Source organism: Microcebus murinus, chromosome 1, assembly GCF_040939455.1.
Source record: "Microcebus murinus isolate Inina chromosome 1, M.murinus_Inina_mat1.0, whole genome shotgun sequence".
NCBI lineage: Eukaryota > Metazoa > Chordata > Mammalia > Primates > Cheirogaleidae > Microcebus > Microcebus murinus.
Window position 1 is genome coordinate 76,522,379 of NC_134104.1, and position 11,460 is coordinate 76,533,838.

An 11,460-nucleotide genomic window follows, 5' to 3' on the forward strand; every position below is an offset into this window, starting at 1 on the left:
ACTCCACACAGCTGTTTCTTCATAGCCATTCATCAGAATGTTATTATACTATCTGATTTTCCCCAATCTCATAGATGAGAAATGGTACCTCAGTGTAGTGTTAGTTTGTATCCATTGGTTTGAGCAAGGTTGAACATGTTTTCATATGTTTAAGGGCCATATTTACATATTGTACAGATGTGTATGTGGTCTGTCCATGTCTTTTGCCCATTTTCATGTCATTTTTTGGGCTTTTTCTCCTCATTTTTTAAGAGTTCTTTACATAATAGGGATAGTAGCCATTCCTCTATAATATATATTATGACTATTTTCTATGAATTTGTAAGTTGTATTTTAACTATGTTTATGGTATTTTTTCTACACAAAAGGTTTTTTTATGCAACAAAATTTGTCAGATTGTTTTTATTGCACCTGGATTCTGAGCCATTATTAGAAAACCTTTCCTTATACCCATTCTATAAAGAAATTCACCCCATGGTTTCTTCTAGTACTTGTTTCTATTTATGGATGAAATGATTGTCTGCATACAAAACCCCAAAGATTCTACAAAATAGATACTAGAACTAATAGTTGAGGTTGGTAAGTCACAAGATATATGGTTAATACACAAAATTCAATTGAATTTCCATATTTTAGAAATGAATGCTTGGAAATTGAAAGTTTTGAAATACTACCATAGCACCATTTGTAATACACCAAAAACATGAAATACTAAAATATAAATCTAACAAAATATGTATAGGATTGTATGCTAAAAACTATAAAATACTGATGAAAGAAAGAAAGCAAAGCCTTAAATAAGTGAAGAGATTTGCTATATTCATAGATTGGAGAATTCAATAGTGTTAAAATGTCATTTCTCCCCAAATTGACCTACAGATGCAACACATTTCCCATTAAAAACATAGTAGGTTTTCTTATAGAAATAAACAAGTTGCATCTAAAATTAATATGGAAATGTAAAGGACCTAGGATACCAAAAATTTTATAACTTTGAAAAAAGCAACAAAGTTGAAGGGCCCATACTAACTGATTTTAATACTTATGGTAAAGCTACAGCTATTGAGCAAATGAAGGAATGAGATAGATTTTAAAAATAGTCCCATATATATATAGAATCAATTAACTTTGACAGGCAATTCAGTGGACAAAGGATAGTCTTTATAACAAATGGTATACATCTACATGTAAAAAACACAACAAAGAACACCTTGATATCCTATATCTTGTATATTTATATATTAATGTAAAAATTAACAGGATCATAGACCTAAATATAAAATCTAATGCTATAAAGCTTCTAGAAGACAACAGAAGAGAAATCTTCTTAGGTTTGGGTGAGGCAAAGGTTTCTTAAGTAAGACATCAAAAACAAATTAAAAAACTGATATGTTTGACTTTATTAAATTTAAAATTATTTCTCTTTAAAAGACATTAAAAGAGGCCAGGCGCGGTGGCTCACGCCTGTAATCCTAGCACTCTGGGAGGCCGAGGCAGGCGGATCGCTCAAGGTCAGGAGTTCGAAACCACCCCGAGCAAGAGCAAGACCCCCGTCTCTACTATAAATAGACAGAAATTAATTGATCAATATATATATCTATATATATTAATATATAGAAAAAATTAGCCAGGCCTGGTGGCGCTTGCCTGTAGTCTCAGCTACTTGGGAGGCTGAGGCAGGAGGATTGCTTGAGCCCAGGAATTTGAGGTTGCTGTGAGCTGGGCTGATGCCATGGCACTACTCTAGCCTGGGCAACAAAGTGAGACTCTGTCTCAAAAAAAAAAAAAAAAAAAAAAAGACATTAAAAGAATGAAAAGTAAAATAAGAGACAGAGAAAATAGTTCCAAAACATATATAGTAAAAGTCTTATATCCAAATTATAAAAAGAACTTTCAAAGGTCAATAATAAGGAAACAACACAATTTATAAAATAGGCAAAGAATTTGAACAGATATTTCATCAAAGATGATACGTGGATGGCAAATCAGCACATAAAAAGATGTTCATAGTGATATGCAATTAACTTCAGCATTACAGTACACAAGTTAAAGCTATAATAAAATACCTCTATGACCTATGAGAATAGCTAAAGATTTTTTAAAAAGAAAAAGAAAACAACTGATGATACCAAGTGCTGTCCAGGATGCAGAACAACTGAAATTCTCGTGCATTGCTAGTGAGAACAAAACATGAGGAAAAGCGTGGCATTTGGGGGGAAAGTCTGACATTTTAAAAATTAAACATTTATTTCTAGAAAGTTCTTTTAAATTATACTTTTAAATAATAGTTTCGTTGTTTTATATTTCTTCTTCAAGAACTCCAGTTATACGTAGGTTGCTTTGACAGACTTCTGTGTCAATCACTTTCTTCCTGACCCTTTTCACTTTATTTCATTTCATTTTCTTGGTTGTTTGCCTGTCATTCTTTAGTGTTCTTTGTTAAATTCCCATGTGAGTCCATTGGATACCTTGGGTATTCTAGCGGGTTGAATGGTGACCACCCTTATTGCCCCCCCTCAAAAAATATGTCTACTCAAAAACCTGTGAATGTGACCTTATTTGGGGAAAAAAGAGGATCTCTACAGGTGTAAAGTATCTCGAGATAAGACCATCCTAGGTTAAATTCCATTGGCAAGTGTCCTCAGAGGAGAAGAGAAGGGGAGAAGACACACAGAAAAGGCAGAGATTAGAGTGATGCATCTACATGCCAAAGAACACCAAGGATTGCTGGCAGCCACCAGAAAGTAGAAGAGAGAGATGGAACTGACTCTTCCCTCAGGGACTCTGGAAAAAACAAACCCTGATGACACCTTGATTTCAGACTTTTGGCCTCCAGAACTGTGAGAGAATAGATTTCTGTGATTTTAAGCCACTAAGTTTGTGGTAATTTGTTAAGGCATCCCGAGAAACTAACATAGTTAGCTCTTACAATTTGGTTTTCAATTCTGAGGTAATTTTTCTTTTTCTACTATTTCCTTTCTGAGTTCAAGCAGCTCTTTTAATTTCTTCATGTTTTTTTCCAAATCCATTATATTTTAGTTTCTGATTAAACGTAGTATTTTATATTTCCAAATACATATTTAAGGTTGACTTCGTCTGTTATGTTGCAGTTTTCTTCTGCTTCGTGGTTGTTTGTTTTGTTTTTACCTCCCTTGGAGTGGTGGAGAATTTTTATCACTTGAGGTATATTGAGTCCCTCTGTTTCTTTTTTTCTCTAAGTAGATATTTTTATAGATTTATTCCATTTTCTTTGATTCTTTTTGTGGATTTGTAACGATTTACAAGATTCTTGGTTTAATGGTGCCCTCTTCTGTCAATGTGGCAAAGTACAGCTTCTTTAATGACTGCGTGTTTTGGTGGGTGGGAGAGGGATACTGTATCCTCCATGTGAGATGCTAGCCTGTTATACACACTAAAGAATATAAGCTCTATCTTAAAGCCCCTACCTTTCAAATTCAATATGCTTGAAATTTACTGTCTCCCAAGGAAGAGTTTCCAAACGCACATAGTATTCTTGCATTACCCCCAGGTGATAATTTCACATTTCCTGAAATGGGACATGTTCTCTCAACCATCCCACCTTCACCCTACTTCTCTGTCCTCCATGTGCCTTCTCTCTCTGGAAGCCAGTGTTTTGGTAAGTCCCACAAAATCAAGGGGGTTAAACCAAGAAAGAAGCAGTGTGGAGGGAAAAGGAACAGAATTCACAGTGAAGAGAAGCAAAGGGAATTCCTGAGATGATGAGAAAATGAAGTTCTAGAATACTTGTTTAATGTAGGATTGAAATTTACCAGTTCAAGAGGGATAGCTCTCCCACAGGCGCTCCTCAGAAAATGAAGTTTATAGAACACTTAATATTTATAAATAATTGTACTGAGAAAAGTTTGGCAGCTCTATCAGAGTCTGGGGATAAACTGGTGATGTTATAAAATAACACAAAATGTAATCATTAACAAAATGTAATCATTAACTCCAGGGCAGGGTGGGGGAAGGTTTAAAAGAAAGGAAATGTAATCATGAAACATACATATCTCAGCTATAAATAACATTTACATAGTCAAAAAATGTAATCATTGAATATTGATTTAACCAAATAAATGTAATATAAATATAATAATGCTATTATAACTCTCTTATGAGTGGGTAGGGGAAGGAAGTGTGTATGGATGAGGGGTGAATTGTAAGATAGCTACATTTTCACCTTCCATTGTAGTAAATAATTTTTAAAACTGCAAAATAAAAACATGGCAGTACAATGATATCCTTTAGAAAACTGCAAGTAAATACCATAATAAATATCTGAAGATTTGAATGTGGTTTCCTTTGGAGAACAGGAATGCAGAGGTGAATGGATGAGAAGAAATGGAGAATGAGTGATTTTATTATGATGCTGACGTGATGATATAAGGAACCATGAATAAGAAGCATTCTCCTGTCTATTTCTTTCATATCAAATACAGATGCTTGTCAACTTATGATGGGGTTACATCCAAATAAACTAATACTGTCAACTTAGGATGTAGCTCCATCCTAAATTGAGAAGCATACTGAAGGCATATCACTTTCACACCATCTTAAAGTTGAAACATGAAAAGTTTAACCATTGTCAATCAGGGACATTTTGTGGTACTCTCATGCCCAGTGCTAAGTGTGAAGGGGTGGTCATTGCAGCCATGGCCTGATGAAAAGTCTCAGACCTCCCAGGGTTGGAGATCTGGGTCATCTCACCAAGCAAGACACTTCAGAAGTGGTAGGCGAGGGCAAGGGGAATCTAGAAAGGGTGGTAGAGAAGGAAAATGACAAATAGGTACAATTTCAGGACCAACTGCAGTAGTGAGTGTTGTAGCTTATTCCATCAACATACCTCTTGTAAGGTTTCCCCCCAGGGTCTTTAACCAACCAGAATTTTGAAGAAAGTGTAATAGGATGCCGTGAACTTAGCAACAGAGCGAGAGAAGCAAGCTCAACTGTGAGGGACAAAAGGTGAACTATAGCAGATACTGTTGGTACCCATTCTCCAGATCCTTCCAGACCCCTTTTACCAATTCTGTGCACCTCAGCTTCTGCATGCTCTGCTGCAAATGGCTAAAATCTGAGATAATAACAGGATCGATCTTGGCATTGGAGCTGCCTAGCCTGTTCCACCACTTGATTGGCATAGCTCAAACACCTGGGAGTTTTTCATTGCCCAACCACAGGGAGAATCCTTAGCCAATTATTGACTGGTATGGAGTTCAAAAGCTCAGTTCTCTTGCTTCTAGGCAGGATACCGAAGGTGTCATTTACACTCCAATATTCTCTGTAAGTTCAAGCTGAAGCTGGAACTTCACCAGAAAGTACCCTTTTGCAGGCTTCTCTGTCTTTCCTATCTTGCATCCATTCCTTACTGATTCCTCTAGACAGCACTTTCTTAATCAATTGCTACCACCCATATCCTTAACTCAGTGTCTACTTTTGGGAGAACCTGACGTAAGACATATTATATTCCCTTGTCCTGTATAAAACCATCCTACAGTATTAATTTTGCAGGCTTGTATTGATTTTTAGGACTAACAACTTTAACATCACTCTTTTATGCAATTTGACTTCTTTTATATAATTTGACTTCTTACTACTTTGTAAACTCCTTTGAAAGCAAGGACCACATCTTACTAATCTGTTTCTTCATCTGCACAATGGTAATGTCAGGTAGTGAGCAAGGGATTTCAGGCCTCCTAGGGATGAAAGTGGGTGCTTTGCCTTGGTGCAATTGCCCCACCTGGGAAGAAGGACAAAGGTGGTCCCCAGGTCCCCACCTTGGTCCTGTCGCACCTTGATTCTGCCCTGAGCTACTGCCATACCTGGGGGAGGAGAGAACACCCTATGAATATGCCAATTGGAAGTTAGCACGCCAGCTGCAAAAGAATGCAGAGGACTCTCTGGCCAGTGGGCCAAGCAACATAGGTACCATGGAGTCCAGAAAATGGCCTAGAGCATCCTGCATGTGTAGTAATGCACTTCCCAACTGTCCAATCAAAATGGTTCTGTGGTGACGTCTGAGCCACAAGGGAGGTCCCAATCCGGGCACTATAAAACAAGATGCAGACCATAACCCCTTCCCTTTGCTGCAACATTGGGTCTGGCCGTCATCTGTGGTGTATGTGTTATACTATGTAAACCTATCTCTTGCTCTTGCCCTATAATCATATCTTTCTCTCCTCAGTTTTCATGCTTGCCTTTCTTTGGTGCGTCTGGTCATTCGTCAGCCATGAGCGCACCAAGAGCCAACATTTCAGACTCAAACCTGACAGTAACAATAATAGTATCTTTTCATAGTTAAACAACTTCTCAAAAGCTGTTGCAAGGATTACCATATTGGGCCTCAGAAAGTAGTACCCCAAAATGAAGGCCTCAGAAACAAAATTTTTCTCAGAACTTTTCCCGTCCTCCTGCCTCTCAGTCCCATTCTCCTCTGAGGCCAGCCATAGAAACTAGAACCCCTCATCCCTAAGACAGATGAGAACCACTTTTGTGTTCTCACCATAGGTGAGAACCACCACAAAAGCCAGAACCACTTTTCCTGAAAGCCAGTTATGAAACCTAAATTTATTCTGTGTAAAAACTGGCTGTACAGAAATCATCTAACCTAACTTATTTGACTGTAGGTCGTAAGACCCCTATTCCAGTAAGGGCCCTGCCCCACACCAAGAAGGAAGGAATGCATGCTCAGAGAGGCCAAGAAGAATCTAGATAGACAAGCCTTACAGAGCTTCCCCATTCAGTCTACTAACATTAATTCATACCTTTTTTGTCCAATCATATTTCTACATGACTGCCCATACTTTGTTGAACTTAAATATAAAAATGGACAATTTTCCCTTTATCTTTGGGTCTTCATCCTGAAGTCTCCCATGTATACCCATTAAATAAATTTGTATGTCTTTTCTCCTCTTAATCTGCCTTATACCTTGGTCCCTACAAACAGTCAATTTGTTACGTGCATAGAAGTGTTCCTGGCATGTGGCAAGTGCTATACAAGAGTCTGTCTCTAATATTGTCATTGGTATTGTTCAACTCCATCACATGGCTCTAGAATTAGGCACAATGTATTTTCTTTTTTCTTTTCTTTTTTTTTTTTTTTTTTTTTGAGACAGAGTCTTGCTTTGTTTTTGTTGTCCAGGCTAGAGTGAGTGCCATAGCATCAGCCTAGCTCACAGCAACCTCAAACTCCTGGGCTCAAGCGATCCTCCTGCTGTTGGGAGTCGACTACCTCTCACTACCCCACCCAACAGAGAGACAGAGACACCGAGGATGCAAACACTCAAGAGGAGTTTATTTCCTGGCTAGCCAGGGTCCAAGCCTTGAGCACCAACGCAGTGGCCACTCTGGTAGGCAAGGACCCCGACTGGGGTTGCAGCGTGCCTTTTATCCCTATGGTGCATACGCTATGCAGTGGCTGATCATGCATGGATTATGCATTGACCTTTAACATGATTGGTTGGCTGGTAGCCCCACTATACAGGGGTTCGAATGATGCAAAGTTGGCGCAAATAAGCAAGCAAGCAATGGTTTCCATGGCAAGCAAGCAACAGTTTCCAGAAGCCGGATGTTAGTTCCGGCTTCACTGGGGTGTGGGCCTTGCAGGTATGCAATGTCTCGACCCCTCACACTGCCTCGGCCTCCCGAGTAGCTGGGACTACAGGCATGTCCCACCATGCCCAGCTAATTTTTTCTATATGTATTAGTTGGCCAATTAATTTCTTTCTATTTATAGTAGAGACAGGATCTCGCTCTTGCTCAGGGTGGTTTCGAACTCCTGACCTTGAGCAATCCGCCCGCCTCGGCCTCCCAGAGTGCTAGGATTACAGGCATGAGCCACCACGCCCAGCCAGGCACAATGGATTTACACCAATATTTATTGGTTGAATGAACAAGTAGACAGGTAGGTGGGTGGATGGATGGATGGATGGAAGAACATGGAAGAACAAATGCAATAATTTTTAAGAGTTCTAAAAGAAGACAATGCAGAGAGATAGTGGGCAGGATTAGGGGCACTGTATTCAAAGAGTTGAAAATGTACTTTTGGTCTATACTAAAGAGTCTTCCATAACTGAAAGTTGCTGAGTTAGGCAATAGTAAAAGTTTCGATGCAAGGACAAATTCAGAAAATGTTACTACTCTTGAGTAGTGGGCTGGCAGGGTTAATATTCTTCCAGCTGGTATACATAAATACTGCTGTGTGGGTTTTAGTGGAATTTACCATGGCCTGGTGAGAAATAACTCACATGAGTGAAATTGATGGAAAAAAGTGGAGATTAATAGGTGCTGGCCAAGTGCAGCAGACAGTGAGGTCAGTGCGGTTACCACAGGCCAAACCACTAACTCCCTTCTCTTAGCGAGTACTGCCTGGGGCATTATAATCTACCACTGTTGGATTATTTTACTGGAAAAGCAGCTACTCATGGTTTCTCTACATTTTTGCTTTCTCCTACAACTCTCAGTTGAATACTCCTTTATTACTCAGGGCTTCCCAGGACCACACACTTTCCTGTGCAACCTGTTCCAAGAATGTGATGTTCCACATTTGGAAAAGTAGCGCTCATATAAAGTCCTAGCAGATATTTCTCTTTTGATTTCCTTCCACAGCGATCTGTGACGTTGTCACAGCCTTTGTCTCAACCCGAGCTTCTGAGGTTAGCAGGTTTTCAGCGATCTTCAGAGCAGTATGCCTGTGCCTACACACTGATCCTTTTCCGTTCATGTAACCGGCCCTCCAGATACACCTTTGCCAAGTGGTTTTCTGAGCTTCCCGGTGAAGAACTTTATATGACTTTCCCCCACCTTTTAAAAGGCTTTTTCAATCTTTCTTTGGCAATAGGTAAAAACAAACATCTGAGAAAACATCAGGGAAAGTTTTGGATAACGCCAGGACCTGAGCCTTCAGTCCCAGGCCCTGTTTATTCAGCTGGAAAGGCCCACCTGTGCACTTCCCACAGAGCAGAGATGTGGCCATTAGTGACAAACACAAGACCTCATCACCACAGAAAGACAGGCCATGTCTGGAAAAAAATGGGTCACTTATAAAGACTTTAAAAATTTATTTGTTCAGGCCGGGCGAGGTGGCTCACGCCTGTAATCCTAGCTCTCTGGGAGGCCGAGGCGGGCGGATTGCTCGAGGTCAGGAGTTCGAAACCAGCCTGAGCAAGAGCAAGACCCCATCTCTACTATAAATAGAAAGAAATTAATTGGCCAACTAATATATATACAAAAAATTAGCCGGGCATGGTGGCGCATGCCTGTAGTCCCAGCTACTCGGGAGGCTGAGGCAGGAGGATTGCTTGAGCCAGGAGTTTGAGGTTGCTGTGAGCTAGGCTGACGCCACGGCACTCACTCTAGCCTGGGCAACAAAGCGAGACTCTGTCTCAAAAAAAAAAAAAAAAATTTATTTGTTCAAAGGAACCACACTACCCTGTGGCTCCCACTATGATCCTGCCCTGAGCCCCCTCCTGGCTGGCCTGTGTATGTGCACACACACCCCACGTAGGACTTCCATGTTGGAGGCCATTTTTGCTTCCCAAGGTCTTGCTTTGACCTTGGCCCTTTAGCTGAAGCCCCAGCCCCGTCAGACATCTGCCCAAACAGGACAGAGAAGCATCAATCTGAAGTGAGCCAGTCCTTATAACAGCACAATTTAAAAAATGTTTTCTGATAATAATAGAACCTAGGAAATTGGTTAGTATTGTGTTTCTAGAATACTGTATCTTGCTGTTCAGTATAACAAACTTCCATTAATCACATTCTATAGGCAACTAGGGATAAAGACAAATCACACCCAAGCCCTGTCCTCAGGGTCTCCTGTGTGGGGAGAGACACAGCACATGACTATAGTCCAATATATGCTGGAGCACAGAGGAGGGGCACCTACCAAAGCTTTTCTTGGGAGAAGGATGTGGAATCAGGGAAGGCTTCCCAGAAAAGGTGGCGCTCAACCTTGTTATACTTGACTTTGTGTAGCGGTCTTAGCTAGGAGACAAACTCCTCTCCAGGCCTGGACCTTTGGGAGCAATCTTCATAAATAACTACATAAAATAATTTGTGTTTTGCCCAACAAGAGTCCAGTTTAAAAATTTTGCTTCTCCAGCAGATGTTTGGCCATCTCTGCCTCAGATAAAAGAAGATTTTAGTCAAAAGGCAAAAAACCACATAGAAGATAATCCTAGGCTTTTGAATTTTCATGGGCCCAGATCTGAGATTGTGGGCATTTTAAGGGATTTTCAGGAGTGATTTTAACTATGAATGATTGTTGCCTTCTATGTTAATTTTTGAACTTTATAACTGAATATGAATATGGTTCCACCAAGCAGTGTTTTGAAAGAAAAAAAAAATGCTATCCCTAGAATTTTATGCCTAAGCAATTTGTCTTTCATATGTGAAAACAGATGTGCCCAGGTATAAAAGGATTCATATATCCTTGAAAACATTATTTGAAGATGTACTACAATAGAGGGAAGCAATTAAAGCGCATCAATATTGGGGCTGTCACAGTATAAAAGGATCACTGTTGAGTAATTAATCAATTTAAAATAGAAATGTAACTTTGGTTATAAAACAGAATGATAATATCAAAAATTAAGACCAATTATATTATGAATCCAAAATCCTAATATTAATAAAGATGGATGATAGAGAATAAAAGGGTGTCAAACTTCTTGCCTTTTATATATAAAAATATAAGATACCATTTCATTTCTGAGTTGGACAATGGGTGAAATATAGGTTAAAGTACTTTTGTAAAATTTATAGTGACATAAAACTTTAAGGCAGAATGATATATAGGGTATATTATGCAAAGCTCTGATGATGATAAAAGCTCAGGATGCTTCTTGACTGTAATGTGTGAGACCCCAAGGCAGAAGCACCCGGTGAAACTAGTCTGGAATTCCTGACTCGTGATGACTATGTGAAAATGGAAGTATTTATTACTTGTTATGGACTGAATTGTTTTCCCACCCTCCAGTGCCTAAGAATGTGATGTTATTTAGAGATAGGGCCTTTAGAGTGGTGATAGAGTTAAAAATGAGGCCACTGGGGTGAGTTCTAATTCACTTTGACTGTTGTGCTTATCAGAAGAGAAGATTTGGACACCCGGAGACACCAGGAATATATGCACACAGAGGAAAGATCATACGAGGACACAGCAAGAAGGAGGCCATCTGATCTTGTACTTCCAGACTCCAGATTTGTAGGAAAATAAATTTCTGTTGCTTAAGCTACCCAGTCTGTGGTATTTTGTTATGGCATCCCCAGCAGACTAATACACTGTTCTTTTAAGCTGCGAAGTTTTGAATTCATTTGTTAAATAGCAATCTATAATAATACAAACTCATAATTTTTGAGGTTTTTACTCCTATTTTGCATAGAAAAATCGAAAAATGAATAATAAAATAATCAACCGGAAAAGTCACAGAGTTTTCAGTAATC

At 39.3% G+C, this 11,460-nt stretch overlaps 1 long non-coding RNA gene across 1 annotated transcript; it reads left to right on the forward strand.

Annotated features, from left to right (window-relative positions):
• Positions 1 to 7,133: 7,133 nt before the first annotated feature.
• On the forward strand, positions 7,134 to 11,244 carry LOC142870949 (uncharacterized). The gene is made up of 2 exons (XR_012919298.1): positions 7,134 to 7,367; positions 11,107 to 11,244. It is a non-coding gene; the product is annotated as an uncharacterized LOC142870949 (long non-coding RNA).
• Positions 11,245 to 11,460: the final 216 nt, after the last annotated feature.